At 42.5% G+C, this 8,071-nt stretch overlaps 1 non-coding gene across 1 annotated transcript; it reads left to right on the top strand.

Moving 5' to 3' along the window:
* Nucleotides 1-1,653: 1,653 nt before the first annotated feature.
* Nucleotides 1,654-1,760, top strand: LOC141603613 (small nucleolar RNA R71). The gene has a single exon (XR_012525477.1). It is a non-coding gene; the product is annotated as a small nucleolar RNA R71 (small nucleolar RNA).
* Nucleotides 1,761-8,071: the final 6,311 nt, after the last annotated feature.

The raw sequence follows: 8,071 nt of genomic DNA, 5'->3' as shown, positions 1-8,071 counted from the left end.
GGGAATCTCTCATTGTCTTGTCAAGATTAAAAGTGATTGTTTCATCTCCCACTTCAAGTATAAGCTCTCCATGTTTCACGTCAATCACCGCTACCGCGGTGTGTAGGAAAGGCCTTCCTAAAATGATAGGAATGTTGGAGTCTTCTTCCATGTCAACAATAACAAAGTCCACCGGGGTGAAGAACTTGCCAATTCTTACCGGCACATCTTCCCATACCCCTAAAGGTGTCTTCGTTGATCGATCCGCCATTTGAAGTGTGATATTAGTGCACTAAAGCTCTCCCATTCGTAATCTTTTGCACACCGAATATGGCATGACACTCACAGTTGCCCCAAGGTCACATAGAGCTTTGTTGTGTGTTGTCGCCAATGGTACATGGAATAGAGAAGCTTCCCAGATCCTTTAGTTTTGGAGGCGAACTTCCTTGTAGGAGGGCACTACTCCCCTTAGCGAAAGCAATAGTCTCAAGCTTCCGGATGGATTTCTTCTTTGTAAGAATATCTTTCATGTATTTCGCATAGGCCGGAACGTGATTGATTAGTTCCGTAAATGGAATTGAGACTTCCAAGTTCTTGACAATCTCCCTAAACTTCCCAAGTTGTTCATCAAACTTAGGCTTAGCTTGACGACTTGGAAATGGAAGCCGAATTACAATAGGCTCCTTCTCTTTTGCCTTCTCTTCATTCTCCTTTGAAACCTCTTGAATGGTGATGGGTTTTTCTTCTTTCTTAGAGTCTTAAATAACTCTTTCCTTGTCAATAGCATTCACAACATCTTCATCAACGGGCCTCTTCGGCCCTTCATATCTTGTACCACTCCTCAAATGGATGGAACTCACTGATTCTTGTCTTGGGGGATTACCTTGAGGTGGCAATTGCCTCTTTTGTCTTTGTGAACTTGAAGATGCTAATTGCGACATTTAGGTCTCCAACATCTTTGTGTGAGCTAGTATGTTGTTAATGGTGATGTCTTTTGCTTGGCTATCCTTTTGCATTTGAGTGAAAAATTCTTGTTGGTTATTTTGCATTTGAAGGACCGCTTTTTGAACATCAAAACCTTGGTCATTTGTTTGATTGTAAAAGGGTCTTTGAGCTTGGTTTCTCATTGGAGGTGGGGTGTATATTGATTGAGGGTTTTGAACATTTTGGCTTTTGTATGAGAGGTTGGGGTGGAATATGGTGTTTTCATTGTAATAGTTGGAATAAGGGGTACCACTCTCGTATGCTTAGAAAGCATTCACTTGTTCACTTGTTCCCCTACATTCACTTTGGTCATGTCCCAAACTTCCACAACTCTCACATACTCCACTTTGAATTGATGAAGATGCCACCATGGCATTAACATGTTGCTTAGGTGATTTGGAGGCCTCTTCCAGTTTAGCCATAGCCTTCTTAAACTTCAAATTAATGGTATCAATATGAGCACTAAGTTGAGCACCCAATTGAGTAATAGAGTCCACTTCATGCTTTCCTCCTCTAGTAGCCTTCCGAGGTCTACTATATTGTGAATTATGGACCGCCATTTCCTCAATCTTGTTCCATGGTTGATTATCATCAACTTCGGTAAACATACCATTTGATCCCATATTGAAAATGTTTCGGGAGTCTTCATATAGACCATTCCAAAATTGTTGTACAAGGAACCACTTGCTAAGTCCATAGTGTGGACAAGATCGACAAGTATCCTTGAATCTCTCCCATGCTTCATACAAAGATTCCTCATCCCTTTGTTTTAACCCGGTGATTTGGGCTCTCAACATGTTAGTCTCCTCCGGAGAATAGAACTTTTCAATAGAAAGCAAGTTCCAATTTCTTCTAAGAGTCAATACCAAGTGTAGCCTTGTCTAGGCTCTTCAACCATTGTTTCACGGAACCAATCAAAGAAAAAGGAAATAAGACCAATAGAATTTGTTCTTGAGTCACTCCAGTTTGAGAAATCGCATCACAATAGTCAGAAAAAGTCTCCATATGAGAATGAGTGTCTTCACTAGGCATCCCCCCAAATTGACTTCTCTCAACTAATTGAATAAATGCGGATTTTGCAATGAAATTACCGGTTAATTGTTGTGGTGTAGGAGTACCATTTGGTAGGTTCTCCTCGGTTGCTACGGAATGTGATGAATATTTAGGCATTGTGGGTTGATTTTGTGGTTGGTTATGTGTTGGGTTATCTTCTCCTTCTCTTGCAAAAGGGTTGATGAACTCAATGTTATTTGGTTAAATGTCCACAATCTCACCAATACCTCTCAAAGTATTTCTAGCAAGTCTTCTATTGTTGGTCAAAGTTCTTTCAATTTCAAGATCAATGGGTAACAAGTTACCTTGTGATCTCCTAGACATGCAAAATATCAAACAACTCGAAAACAATTAGAACAAACCTTGAGGATTTTGACTTCCCGAAGGTAAAGAAAGACACAACTAAAAACAATCAAAGAAAATCAAATCAAGTTAACACCGTCCCCGGCAACGGTGCCATTTTTGGTCGGATGTTCGGTTTTGTTACTCGTCGTCAAAAGTTACCTAGACCAAAACAATATTTATAACTTCACAAATTACTCTACTCTTAATAAAGAGGTAAGTAAAGGTCGGATCCCAAGGGACGGGTATTGATGTAGGATTTTCGATTGCAAATGGTTGTGTCTAAGGGTGTCACAATTTGGGTTGAGGTAGGAGATCAACTAAACTAATCAATAATATAAAAGCAAAGCAATGAAAGCAAGCAAGATGATTAAAATGAGATGTAAACAATTGATAGAAAGCACTAGGGTGTCATGGGTTCATATGGGATTCATGGGATTTGATCATACAAACATGTTCTCTACTAGATGCAAGCACTTACTGTTGAGATTCGATCGAGTTAGTGTATATCTTACAATCCCTAAGAATGTCTGGGTCCCGGAGCCGAATCGATTAGATTGTACAACACCTACAAGTCGACTTAATCCTTCCTATCCAACTATATTCATGGTCTAATGAGACTTGAGTTGGTTTATGTCTTACAAGTCTTATTAAAAAGATAAGTGATGGGTAAAAAATGCAAGTATTCATAGGCTCGCATTTCATCAAACATAACATGTGCATAAGTTGGAATCTCAATAAGCATGCAAATTAATTATGAAAACATATTAGATTAAGCATGAATAAATCCCCATGTTGGTTTCCCCTAATTCCCCATTAACTCTAGTTAAGAAAACTATTCACTCATTACTAAGTTTAACATGCTAACAAGGTTCTCAATGTAATACTACGTATTTATGAGTCTTGGGGTACTCTATCGAGTAGGCCTTACTCTGTCGAGTAAGGGCGTGTTGCGAATTAAAATAGTTTCTGACCTGTTGGGTACTCGATCGAGTAACGTGGGTACTCGATCGAGTAAGGGGGCACTCGATCGAGTACCTTAGCTACTCGATCGAGTAGCCGGTTTACGGGGGCTTTTTTCTCGGGTTTTGTTAATAATGCGATTAGGGTATATAAGACTTCCGTCATTGTTCCTAAATCACTTTTCAAAACCTAATCAGTGTGAGAAGAGAAAGCAAACTACGTCATTAGCTTTAATCGCATTGTTGGCAAATCCCGGAGCTTGGAAGGTCGGATTTCACTTTCCTTTATACCGTTGTGATCCTTGCGTCGAGGGTAAGACCTGTATACCTTTTTATATGATGTTTTTTTAAAGCTGGTTAAACCCTAGTTTGGGGGATTTGGGGGTTTTGTTGTTTGTATGATTGGTAGTGATTATGTGTTTGTATATTAGGAGGAGGATTCGTAGAGGAAGCTTTTTGATAACAGCTGTGAGATTGTCTGATTGTTGTGCTTTCCAGGTAGGGTTTCCCTACTCATTATTACTTACATAATGTGTGGTGATTGTGTTGTAGTTAGTGTTGTTGATTGATTCAGACGGTTGTGATATTGTATTGTGAGTGTGATTGTTTGTCTCTGGTTCTCGGCTGAGTGAAGTCACTTGCGGGAGTGGCTTCATACCCTAGTTTCGCCCTTCGTGGAACCCGCCACGAAAGCGGATGTGCACATTAATGGGACAGGGTTATCGCTCGGTATGATGAGCAGGGATTTGGTGGGTACGGCTGCGGTCCCCCACTGGCAGGGCTGGTCCAGGGGACAGTCGGTGACGGAGATGGAGTGGAGTGGATGATTGTGTATGATTGTTTGAGCTGTATTGGTTACTGTATTGTTGGTTATGTAAATTATGTAAATAGTACTGACCCCGTTTATTGTTTTTAAACCTGCGGTGATCTATTCGGGGATGGTGAGAAGATTTTGAGCAGGTATGAGTTGAGTACTGGGATAGTTGGAATGTGCCACGGTCTTGATGATAGAAGTCTTCCACTGTAGCTTAGTAGTTTCCATAAACATTTCAGTTAAATCAGTAGACAGTTAGTTTGAGAACATGTATTCGTACTTTTGGTTTTGGTTTTGAGATTGTAACCGTTCACTAAAGTATTTCTATTTAAACGTTGTTTCTTTATTTTTTATTTGATTATCATTGCCTCGGGTAACCGAGATGGTAACAACCTTATACCTGGGTGGTCCTGGTAAGGCACTTGGAGTATGGGGGTGTTATAAAATGGTATCAGAGCCAGGTTCCTGAAACCTGTAACCAATGAATCCAATGAATATAGGGAGTCAATTAAAATGAACCCGGGGTAAAGATTGTAGGAGCTAATGCAAAGGCTTGGGAGACGTCCTAAAGTTGCGAAATCGCCCTACAATTTTGAACCGGTCACATGGGGGGTGTATGTCAAGTCGTATGTGTTGTTTGTTAGCTTATGTGTAGATGTGATGAAGTATGTCGTAATTGTTGAATGCTTGGAGTAGAAGGTTGAGAATATGAATGAAAGATTGAGGAGACATATAGAACTGTGTTGGAATAAGAAGCATGTTGGATGTTTACTATGTGGCGTTTGATCATATAAAATACCTGTTTCGTTGATTTTATGAAAAGCTTGGTAGAATTGCATGCTTAGCTATATCACATGTTGAGTTTATAATGCTGCTTAGTATGTTGGGAGATGTGAGATAACATACGGGTAGTAATGCGAGTCAGCGTGACTCGATCGAGTAGGGGGGTACTCGATCGAGTAGGTGAGATACTCGGTCGAGTGGGTTTAAGTCGATCGAGTGGGTATTTGACGATTTTGAATCCAGAATCGTGTTTTTGGGCACTCGATCGATTACCTCGGGCACTCGATCGAGTGGGGGGTCACTCGATCGAGTAGTCGTGCTACTCGGTCGAGTATGTTAGAGGTCAGAAGGTTTGTTTGGGTTCTGGAGTCGAGGCACTCGATCGAGTATGTTGGGCACTCGATCGAGTAGCCTCTTACTCGATCGATTAGGTTTGGGCACTCGATCAAGTGTGTTCTGGGCAGCCTGTTTTCGTGTTTTGAGGTTCTAGTGCGTATGTTTATGTCTACCCTTTCTTATATAGTTTCAAGATGCCGCCCAAGAGAAACGCGTACTATGCGAGAGCTGAGACCATGAACATAGATGATGTTGTTAAGATGTTGAAGCACCAAGATGCTCTCACCGAGGCTTTAAAGAAAGTGAATAAGGATAAGGAGGTTGATCACTCTAAGATCAGTCTCTATATAGCGAGGTTTAACCCAAAAGAGTACACGGGAACCGGGGAACCAAACCTTCTTGACAACTGGCATCGTGAGATGGAGAATATTCTGGACCTGGTTCATTGTCCCGATGAGATGAGAGTAGAACAAGCTGCGTTCTACCTGAGGGACGCAGCTGGCAAGTGGTGGGATACGGTGAAGGTGGGTGCTATGGAGATGTATGTGAACAAGGGCTTACCTGCTATACCTTGGGAAGAGTTTCGGAGGGCTATGAGGAAGGAGTTTGTACCGGAACATGTGAGGATTAAGCTAAGAGAGGAGTTTGATGGATTTAAGATCACATTTGTTATGTCAGTTGCTGAGTATTACAAGCAGTTTAATGAGAAGTCTAGGTATGCTGAGGATATGGGTTTGAGTGAGGAGAATCTGGCGCTGAGGTTTGAGAGGGAGTTGACACCCAAGATTATGGATAAGTTACCCGTGGGAGTCCTTACCGATGTTAAGGAAGCTTATGAGAGGGCTGGGAGAGCTGAGAGGCTGGTTGAGATGGCTCAGGAGAGAGAGAGTGAGTGAGAAAAGAAAGGCTGAGAGTGAGGGTGGTGGCCAATCTAGTCATAAGAAAGGCAACCACACCCAAGCTAGAGGGTTTTCTTCTGGGTTAGGATTCAGTGCTGGGGCTTCCTTTAGGCGTGGCCGTGTGAGTGGTAGTGGTAGTTGGGGGATGACCTGCTATGGCTGTGGCGGTGTAGGCCACAAGAGACATGAGTGCACGAGTGTACCGGGAGCTTTTTAGGGGTAGGCTCGGGGGAGCTATTCTCAGGGACCTGCACAGAGTTATGCGAGAAACAGACCAGGTGGGTCATGGTTTAACCGGGGAAGTCAGAGCTATCAGGGTGGAGGTAACCGCAATGGCGGTAATTCTTATCAGAAACCAGCTACGAACAAAGACAACAATCAGGGGTCGGGTGCTAAGCCGACCACATCAGCCAGTACTGTCCAGGGAGGTGGACAAAAGACCAGTGGAAAGCTGTTCATGATGGACAAGAAAGCAGCTGAGGAGGATGCACATGTTATCACTGGTACTTTTCTTGTTAACGGTATTCCTACCTTTGTTCTGTTTGATTCGGGGGCGTCTCAGTCGTTTGTATCTTCGAGTCATGTTAAACGGTTGGGTTTAAGGGTATATGAGTCTGTAAGTGAGAAAGTTTTTATACCTTCGGGTGAGTCTGTATCATGTGGGAGTTTGTTCAGAGATGTATCTATGATAGTTGGGCAAGTTGATCTACCTGTAGACTTGCTAGAGTTTCCTTTTGACGGTTTTGAGATGATATTCGGGATGGATTGGTTAGGAAAGTATAAAGCTAAGATAGACTGTCATCAAAAGAAAGTGTCTTTGAGAGGGCCTAAGGGTGTTAGTGTGTCTTATCGTGGGTTTCTAGTCAAACCCAAAGTTAAGTTGATTGCAGCTGTCACCTTGAAGTCTTATCTGAGGGAGGGGTGTCCTTTGATCTTGTTCCTTGTGAGAGATGACCGGATAGAGAGTCCGACAGTTGATCAGATGCCGGTGGTGGGAGAGATCACATATGTTTTCCAGAGGAGATTCCCGGGTTGCCACCGAAGAGGGAGATAGATTTCACCGTTGAGTTAAAACCGGGGACGGGGCCAATCTCTAAAGCACCGTACCGGATGGGTCCTAAAGTGATGGAGGAGCTCAGGAAACAGTTAGATGATCTGATAGAGAAGGGATACATTAGACCTAGTTTATCGCCGTGGGGAGCACCAGTTCTTTTCGTGAAAAAGAAAGATGGGAGTTTGAGGTTGTGCATAGATTACAGAGAACTGAACCGAGTGACAGTGAAGAATAAGTATCCTTTGCCAAGGATAGATGACCTGTTTGATCAGTTGAGTGGTGCATCAGTCTTTTCCAAGATTGATTTGAGGTCGGGATACCATCAGGTGAAGATTAGAGAGATGGACATACCAAAGACCGCTTTCACATCGAGGTATGGTCATTATGAGTACGTGGTGATGCCGTTTGGGTTATCTAATGCACCTGCTGTGTTTATGGATTTGATGAACAGAATCTTCAGACAGTTTTTGGACAAGTTCGTGGTGGTGTTTATCGATGACATCTTAGTCTACTATAAGTCTAAGGAGGAGCATGAGGAGCATCTGAGGATTGTGTTGCAGACTCTGAGGGAGCATGAGTTATATGCTAAGCTGTCCAAGTGTGAGTTCTGGTTAGAGAAAGTTGCTTTTCTGGGGCATGTGATCTCTAAGGAGGGAGTAGCTGTGGATCCGGCGAAGATTGAGGCAGTGACAAAGTGGGAAGCACCAAAGAATGTTCTTTGAGATTAGGAGTTTCTTGGGTTTAGTTTGGATATTACAGACGGTTCGTGAAAGATTTCTCCAAGATAGCTAGACCTATGACAGCTTTGATGAGGAAAGAGAACAGGTTTCGTTGGGATAAGAGTTGTGAGAAGGCGTTCCAAACA

The sequence above is a fragment of the Silene latifolia genome, chromosome 9, assembly GCF_048544455.1.
Source record: "Silene latifolia isolate original U9 population chromosome 9, ASM4854445v1, whole genome shotgun sequence".
Classification (NCBI taxonomy): Eukaryota; Viridiplantae; Streptophyta; class Magnoliopsida; order Caryophyllales; family Caryophyllaceae; genus Silene; species Silene latifolia.
Note: the sequence above shows the minus strand (reverse complement) of the source record. Positions and strands in the feature narration are given on the sequence as shown.